We start from the raw sequence: 8,826 nt of genomic DNA, 5'->3' as shown, positions 1-8,826 counted from the left end.
GTGTCACCTCATCAGGGTCTTTATTCTGAGTGGTTTTTTCCCCTAAAAGCCAGGTGAGATGCAGATGTGACCTGAACAGAGATGCATACATGGTGCTGTAGGAAATGTGTGCATGTGTGGTTTTTAAAAGGTTTTAAAAGTTCTTGTATGGTCTTACAGGTGCACAATCACCTGCTGTGTAATTTATAAACTTCTGCTTTGCATTTTACTATTAAGGTTCATATGGTTTCACTGCAAAACAGATTCCCACAGAGCTGAGTTTTAGATGTTTCTGAAAGTTAAAACCAAAGATGGGCTTGATTACAAAAGGAAGTACTAAAATAGAGAATTCACTGTTCTTTCATATTCAGCTCGTGCTTCATCACTTCAAGCTCTTAGAAATAATATTGCTGAACATTAAACACGTGGATTTAAGCTGAACAGTGTCAGGAGGGAAATATGAAGAGTTTTCCTTTGGATAACATTGGCGTTGCAAGTGTTGCATTAAACCTTTGAGGGAAATGGTGTGTGCTGCATCTCAGAAAGGATGTGTGTGCGTCACAGATTTAATCACCAGACTATACATTTAACCATACATTTATCATCACAGAACCACAGAACAGTCTGGGGTGGGAGGGACCTTAAAGACCCAAAGTTGTTGCAACCCTCCTGCCATGGGCAGGGACATCTTCCACCATCCCAGGCTGCTCCAAGCCAAACCTGGCCTTGGGCACTGCCAGCGATCCAGGGGCAGCCACAGCTGCTCTGGGCACTCTCAGGGCCTGCCCACCCTGAACAATTCCTTCTTAAAATTCAATCTCAGCTTGCTCTCTGACAGTTTGACAGTTTTTAGGTATAGTCACTTTACACATATATGAATAAACATATTTAATTTTTTTTTTTTTTGGTAGGATCTCTTGTTTGAGAACGAACTTTGCATTTAACTGAGTAGAGGATTTTGGCTCTTTAGCCACGTTGGTGGTGCTGCTGCCGTTCTGAGCCCGGAGCAGGGCAGAGGATGCTGTCTGCAGCCCGCCAGGTGTGCAGCAGGACAGGTCTGTCCCCAGCCTCAGCAGCACCCGAGCCGTGCCCTGAGTCTCCTCGGGCTGGCCTTTACCTGCACACCGGCACACGGGACAGCCCCAATTCCCTTCGGAGGGCTCAGGAGGGGCCCATCTCCTCCTGGATTCTCTCCATCCATGGTGGGGGATGGCCGGGGGATGCTTGCATCCCATACCGGGGGGTTCCGCGGCGCATCCCCCGCTCTGCTCGCAGCTCATCCCCGCACCCCCATCCCGGGGGGTTCCGCGGCGCATCCCCCGCTCTGCTCGCAGCTCATCCCCGCACTCCCATCCCCGCACCCCCATCCCGGGGGGTTCCGCGGCGCATCCCCCGCTCTGCTCGCAGCCCATCCCCGCACCCCCATGCCGGGGACACCCCCTGCACCCTCGGGAGCCGCGGGGCAGAGCCCAGCGCTGCACTCCGCCTCCCGGGCTGCGCAGCGCGGCCGGGGAGCGGCGGGGCTGCTCCCTCCTCCCCCTTCCTCCTCCTCCTCCTCCTCCTCCTCTCCTCCTCTCCTCCTCCTCGTCCTCCGCCCCCCTCCCCCAGGGCAGAGCCGGCGGAGGCGGCGGGCGCGGGGCAGAGCAGAGCCGAGCCGAGGCGGCGGAGGTAGGAGCGCGGGTATGGGATGGAATGGGATGAATGGGATGGAATGGAATGAATGGGATGAGATGGGATGGTGGGAAGGCGGGGGGGGGTCCCCAGGCCGCGGCTCCCCAAGTTTGCAGGCAGCGGGACTTTGCGAGAAGTTGGGCAGCACCGGGCACGGCTCGGCTCGGCTCGGCTCGGCTCGGGGGACGCGGGGCTGTCCCCGCTCCCCGCGGGCTGCGGCACCCGGGGCGCTGCCAGGGCATCCCGGAGCCGCGGCGGGAGCAGGGAAAGGCGGCAGGAGCGGGGCCGTGCTCCCGGGACCCGCGGGGACAGCGGACAGACCGGGCACAGGGCGATGCTGTCACTGCCCGCAGCCGTGCGGGGCTCGGGGACAGCGGACACTTGTCCGGGGGCTCTGTGGAAGAGCCTTTCCATCCCGGAGCGCATCCTACCCAGGAACCAGCGGGGCGTGCACACTGCCCATCGCTGCGAGTGTTTTTGGGTGAAAAGGGGGATTTCTGAAATGCAAGCTGCTGGCTGTTAAAAATAGCTTCATAGCTGCTGAGAATGCAGGCAAGGTTCAGTGACGGGTTATTATGGTCAGAGTCTGTTAAGCAACAATTCACCAGCTGAACTTTGGCGGTCTCATATAAGGGCTTCTCTTTTTCTTCTTCTTCTTCTTTTTTTTTTTTTTTTTTTAATTTTCCTCTGCTGCTTCATTGTAATACTACGGCCGTACTCTGCAGGGATCTCAGTGTCTTAGGCACAGACAGATTTGTAGGTTAATAGGATATGTGAGAGTATTGCTTGGATGGTGCATCCAAACACCTACCAAACTCTCAGATTTGGAATTTTAAACAATTTTTTATTTTATTTCTTACATCATTCTATGGCCTAAAGTCCCCTTCACACTGACTTCCTTGCATATGACATCAGAATGGTTTCACTTCTTGAATTGTTAGCCAGAACCAAGACCCCATCGTCATCATCATCTCCTGTAGAACAAACACGTTCTTTTGTGTTTTGAGACGTAAAAGAGAGAGCGGAGTGGCCAGCTGGGCACATCACAGATTAAATCTCAAAGTTTGCTGGAACTGTTCATGAAAAATAAATATTTTTAAGGTTTAACTGCAAATGGTATGTGCTCGTTTGGATAAACAAACACCTGATTGAACAGCACTGCACTTGATACTGACTGGGGACTGCTTGATCTTTGGCAGAGAGGGAAATTTCCACCAATAAAACATCCCCAAGTTGACATGAACCATTCATATATATTTGTATCTGTGCTATTTATAGACATAGATATGTTTTTTATATACAGTCACTCACAAATAGTGAATCTCACTTAAAACCAGCAAACACTAACAGAGTAGCTGCCTTGAAGCCTCTTTTTGTCAGTGATTAAAATGTTGTCACACGTCTCGTGCCCTGAGAGCTTCTCTGCTGCTGCTGGTGCCATTTCACTCTTGGGCATTGAGTCAAAGGATTCATCTGGCTCTTCACGTGCCAAAAGAAAGAAAATCAATTTGAATGCAGAAAGACTACTTGTATGAAGATTTAGTAGTGAAACCACCTTCTTTATTTCCTTTTTTTTTTTAATAGCACTTAGATCCCGTGTCTGTGAGTTGCCGCCACTGTGCAGTTCTGAAATCAATAGGAAAATAGTTTTATGGTTCAGATTTTGTCATAGGAGGACTAATCTCAAATTCAGAGTGTTTTATTTGGTGGTTTGTAAAAGGAACATGATCAAACAGTGGAGATTTACATTGCAAAACACTTAATTCAACTAATGCAATGGAAGGCAGTAATGGATTTTTATCTTCATTGCTAAACTAAAAGCAGGTATCTGGAAATCATATAAATGAGAAGGGTGAAGCAGGCTCTCATATTTGAATTATTTCATGTCGTTGGAGGGGAAGGATGAAGGTGTGTAATCCACCAGCAGCATGAGCAGGGATTTCATGTAGGCATAATCACAGAGATGCAAATAAGGTACTGCTTATGTTCTATTTTAACATTATTTCAAGCAGGAGCTCTGTGAGAAGGGGGAGTTTCAGTGCTCAAAGCTTTTGTTGGCAGCCCAGGTGATCTCAGTTTTGAGGATGGGCTGGTACTAAAGCACCCCTCAAAGCACTGGTTTGTGTGGAAGATCAAGTGGGGTGGCAGCAAACTCTGCCAAGGATTTCTTGTGGAATTCCTCTGCTGACTAGGAAGGGAATCCTTCCTTTTATAAACTACTTTTCCTGCACTGATTTCTTCCTTATATGTGCACAGAGCAAAATCTCAGTGTTGTAGCTCAGGGCTGTGTCACCACCGGGTGCTGATGGAATTTGTCCCGAGGTGAGCTGGCAGCAGAGGGCTGATCTCACCTAAATGACACATGGATTTAGGAACTTGGAACACCCAGCTGTGCTTCTCTTCCAGCACAGATGCATCACTTAGGTAAAGAAAAACCATGACATAAACAGATACTGATATCCCCCTCTCACCCCTAATTACCCCTGCAGTTAATGTATATCCCACAGTCAGAAATTCCAATGGGATGTGCTCTTAAATCACTCAGTGCTGCCCTGGGTACTTACCTGAGGAACACTGCTTCAAACATCCCAGAGGGTTTGCAGAAGATGCACCCTGATTTGATCTGGGCTTAATTGCTGGTTTTAGACTCCCATTTTCCTCTTTAACCCACCTGGTTTCCTCCATACCTCCCACAGGGAGGGGTAAATCTAAATTCCCACCACAGTCCTTGGCTGGAGTTTTGTTGCTCAGCTAGAAGAATCCAAAGTGCTGTGGAAAGCCATGGTAGAGTTCCAATAAGAGAGCAGTTTTTTCACCACTTTCTGCCACAAATTTGCATTTCTTATTTATTTATGTTTTCAGTGAAGTGCCCTGTTTTGCTTGCTGACCAAGTGAGGTGTCAGATCTGGAGTCTGTGCAGGGGAAGGGATCTGTAACCTCCTACAAGTTCTTGTTTTGAAGCAGCCTGAATTGCACCCATCTCTCCCCTTACACTGCAATTTCACTAAAATTCTAGATGATTTAGAGCTTTGCTGACCTGTTCTCTTTAAAGTTTGTGTGGCTGCCTGTGTATCTGACAGAAAACATGTAGTGTTTGTCCCCACAGCCTGCTGGGTTGTGTTTCCCCGGCTCAAAGACATGATTACAATTCTGTCCTGGTGCCTGGGCTGGGTTTTTACAGGAGAGGGAGCCAGGGAAGCTCCCGAGGAGGTGGAGAGCCTTGCAATGGGAGCTCTGTAATCCTTTGATTACACAGCTGTGCCTGACATGCCACTAAACAGCACTTCAGGGGCAAGCAGTTAATGTAGCTTTTCCATGGAATATTTATTAATTTATGTTACACCTGGTTTCCAGCAGCTGTTGAACGTGGATTGTAAGCTTTAGGTTTAAGGAGCATCCTCTGAGGGGAGGGAGGCAGGTGATGCCTTGCAAGAAGAAACAGAAGGAAAAACGTTGTGCTGGTGGCAGTGCCAGGGCAGCTGTGGGCAGGATGAGAGGCCTGCTTAGGTGGTGGATGTGGACAGGAGCGAGGCACACTCTGTCCCCTCTGGTGGCAGCACACAGAGATCACAATCTCAGACTGGTTTGTGTGGGAAGGGAATGTGAAGCTCATCCAGTTCCAACCCTGACACCTCCCACTGTCCCAGGTTGCCTCAAATCCATCCAGCCTGGCCATGGGCACTGCCAGGGATTCAGGGGCAGCCACAGCTGCTCTGGGCACGCTGTGCCAGGGCCTGCCACCCTCACAGGGAACAATTCCTTCCTAATATCCCATCCAACCCTGCCTTCTGTCACTTTGAAGCCATTCCTCTTCTCCTGTCATTCCATCCCTTGTCTCTCTCCAGCTCTCCTGGAGCCCCTTCAGATGCTCTGAAGTCTTCCTGGAACCTTCTCTTCCCCAGGCTGAACACCCCACTGTGGTGGTGTTCACAGGGCTCTTAGGATGAGGGAAGAGATGAGGATCTGACTCCATGTTTCAGAAGGCTTGATTTATTATTTTATGATATATATTACATTAAAACTATACTAAAAGAATAGAAGAAAGGATTTCATCAGAAGGCTGGCTAAGAATAGAAAAAGAAAGAATGATAACAAAGGTTTGTGTCTGGGACATAGAGTCTGAGCCAGCTGGGCTGTGATTGGCCATTAATTAGAAACAACCACATGAGACCAATCACAGACCCACGTGTTGTATTCCACAGCAGCAGATAATCATTGTTTCCATTTTGTTCCTGAGGCCTCTCAGCTTCTCAGGAGAAAAAAATCCTGAGGAAAGGATTTTTCAGAAAATATCATAGCTACACCCCACTCCCAGCCTTTCCTCACAGGACTGATGCTCCATCCCTCTGATCACTCTGACCTCTCCTGCACCAACCCTCCAGCCCCAAACTGTTGCCTCTTCTCAAATCCACCTTGCCCCAACTCCCACAACAGCCTGAAACACTCATTTCCCAAACCTCAGCACCTGGCTGCTGCTTTCCTTCTGTCCTTCACCAAAAATGAGGTGCCCACCTCAACTCCAGGCACAGTGTGACCCTTCCTCTGTTGGTGTGCAGCCACAGCCCCTGCAGCCTTGGGGATGGTGGGGAGCATGTGGCTGCCTCCTGTGCCATGGGTTTCCTTGGAAATGAACACAATTCTGTGGAGAACTGATCCCAGAACCCAATTCTGTGGAGAACTGATGGGATGGAGTAAGGGAGCAAGCCAGGCTTGTTTATATACGAAGCAGCACCAGATACACACTTAATGTTCTAAAACTTACTATGCCATCATTTACTCATAAAATAAGCTCAGTGTTTTATAAATAAATGGGGTTTTGGGCCAAATCTGTATCTAAGGTGGGTTGTTCCTCACTGTAAAAGGTGCAGATCTGTACCTAAATAGCAAAATACTCAAACTGACATTTTCCATTTGCTTCACGCCTTCCAGTAGGAAAAAATAAGTTTCATGAGGAGATATTTTTTTCCTGTAGAAAAACCTTGATTTTCAGTGTGGGTGAATGTACCCTGCTATCTAACCATAAAATTAGAAAAACTGATGAGAGTGAAAAAGGCTTTTGTATTGTTATATTTTACTTTGGTTTTTGCATTTATTGGTGTTTGGCTTAGATACAAGTTGAAGTTAGACTTGTAACTTCTCAGGGTTGCATGGAATAGAGGGAAGGTCATTTCTTTCAAATAAGTCATTGAGTTACAGGTGAGCTTGAGCTGGGAAAAACTCTGAGGTCAGACAAGAGTGAAGATAAAATGCAAAGTTCAAAGTCATACAGAGGAAACAAGATAAGACTGCTTTGAAAAATGAAAAACTCTACAAGATACAAAGGCAAAGAAATATAAAGATTTATGTGCAGCATGTGTACTCAGGAGATGGAAGAAGCCTCACAGTGTTGAAAGAGTGCTCTGAGGATGGGCAGCACGTGGATGTGAGTTTGTAATATTGGGTGGTTTGCCCAGTTTGAGGTCTTGGAACAGTGTGGAGAAAAACCACTTAATTCAAGTGCTTTAGAACTGGCACCAAATGAGTAATGAGATACCAACAAATAGGAGAGACCTCAGGAAAAAAAAAAAAGTAGCAGAAATCAGGATTCTGCAGGGTCTTACCCATAATTTGGAGGAAATATGAGCCCAGTGTCAACCTTGCTATGCCTAAATTGGGATATAATGGTTTGAGTGCCAGAATTTATTAATCCAAAGAAAAAGGACTCTCTGACTAGGGCAGCCAGGAGGTTTGTCTGTGTAAAGCTGGAAATAGGAGGAAGTGGAGAAGGATGGTTTAATAGTGTATTAGGAGAATGTATCACATAATGAGATGGGTTTGCCTGCAGGCCCAGCTCCTCACAGGGGAGCTTCATCTCCTGAAATTCTTTTAGCAGCTCTTAAAACCAACACTTCCTTGCAAGCCCATCAAACACCTTATCTAATATTCCTTCCCTGCCTCTTTGATTTTGGCTGCTTTTTAGTTGTAATTTGTCTTTTTTGCTCAGCTTTGTAGATATTAGATAATGTTAAACAGATATTGGTAATGCTAAGTAAATTAAATGGATAATGAATCTCAAATTTTTAAGTTCATCATTTTGTAGATGTATTTCACTGTCTTAGGCTGGTGGTTGGGTTCCTGCTCCTGTCTTGCACCCCTTCCTGGTGCATTTTTAGGGCTGCGGATATGCAGGTCTTCCTTGGGATTGCTGAAGCCTGAGGATATTTCCTGGTGCCACCTCTAGAAAGGATTTTGGGTGCTGCTGATGCAATGGAAGAGGAGTAGGTTTTGTCCATCAGGTGTGGAGCCCGTGCCCAGGTAATTCCAGGGAAGGAACGCTGGTTTACACTGTGAGATTGACACTTTCAGGATCAGGGATCCTCTGCCTGCCTTGGGTCTCCCTGGAGCTCTGGGCTGGGATAACACCGAGACATCTGGGTTGTAACTGCATCCATTGCAGGCGATAAAAATTCAGATAAAAACCATGCTGTGTGTTAAAGACTGCCAATAGAAACTGCAGCACGAGATGCAGTGATGGGCTGTTAATTTAAGAAGACAAAAACATGTTCTTGAGCACTCCAGCATGGAGTACTACAGCTTCATGCCCTGAGCGACTCATCGGAGCTGTTCGCAAAGTAAATAATTTAGATGAAAAGTTTCATCAATTATAAAGCTCTGAAAACACTTTCTCAGCTTCAGGATTAACTTGCCTGAGGATCAGATAAGGATAAATCAGAATGAAACCACTATTGCACTTGACACTTAGTATTAGAATTACTTTGCAAGGCTATTTATACCATCTTTTAAAACAGGAACTGAGATGTGAGAGGTGAGCAGAAGGGAGGGGTGGAATCTGAGCTGATCCTCTCGCTGAGGAAAAAGGAAATAAAAATTTGTCTGATGTCACAGACACATTTTATGAAAAATCATTTTCTTAGGATTTTTTCTCCTGAGAAGCTTCAGGAACAAAATGTAAACAATGATTATCTGCTGCTGTGGAATGCAACAGGTGCATCTGGGATTGGTCTCATGTGGTTGTTTCTAATTAATGGCCAATCACAGTCTAGCTCTCCAGACTGTCTTTGTTATCATTTCCATTCCTTTTCTATTCTTAGCCAGCCTTCTGATGAAATCCTTTCTTCTCTTCTTTCAGTATTGTTTTAATATAATACATATCATAAAATAATAAATCAGCCTTCT

At 46.6% G+C, this 8,826-nt stretch overlaps 1 protein-coding gene across 1 annotated transcript in view; it reads left to right on the top strand.

Annotated features, from left to right (window-relative positions):
• Positions 1 to 1,487: 1,487 nt before the first annotated feature.
• Positions 1,488 to 8,826, top strand: part of CHST15 (carbohydrate sulfotransferase 15) — a 46,890-nt gene continuing 39,551 nt past the window's right edge. Inside the window, exon 1 of the mRNA XM_005494840.4 lies at positions 1,488 to 1,647. The gene's annotated coding sequence lies outside the window, so the exon portion shown is untranslated. The remainder of the gene's footprint in view (positions 1,648 to 8,826) is intronic.

This window comes from Zonotrichia albicollis, chromosome 7 (genome assembly GCF_047830755.1).
Source record: "Zonotrichia albicollis isolate bZonAlb1 chromosome 7, bZonAlb1.hap1, whole genome shotgun sequence".
In the NCBI taxonomy this organism is placed as follows: Eukaryota; Metazoa; Chordata; class Aves; order Passeriformes; family Passerellidae; genus Zonotrichia; species Zonotrichia albicollis.
The sequence above is the reverse complement of the archived record's forward strand: the minus strand, read 5'-3'. Positions and strand labels throughout refer to the sequence as shown.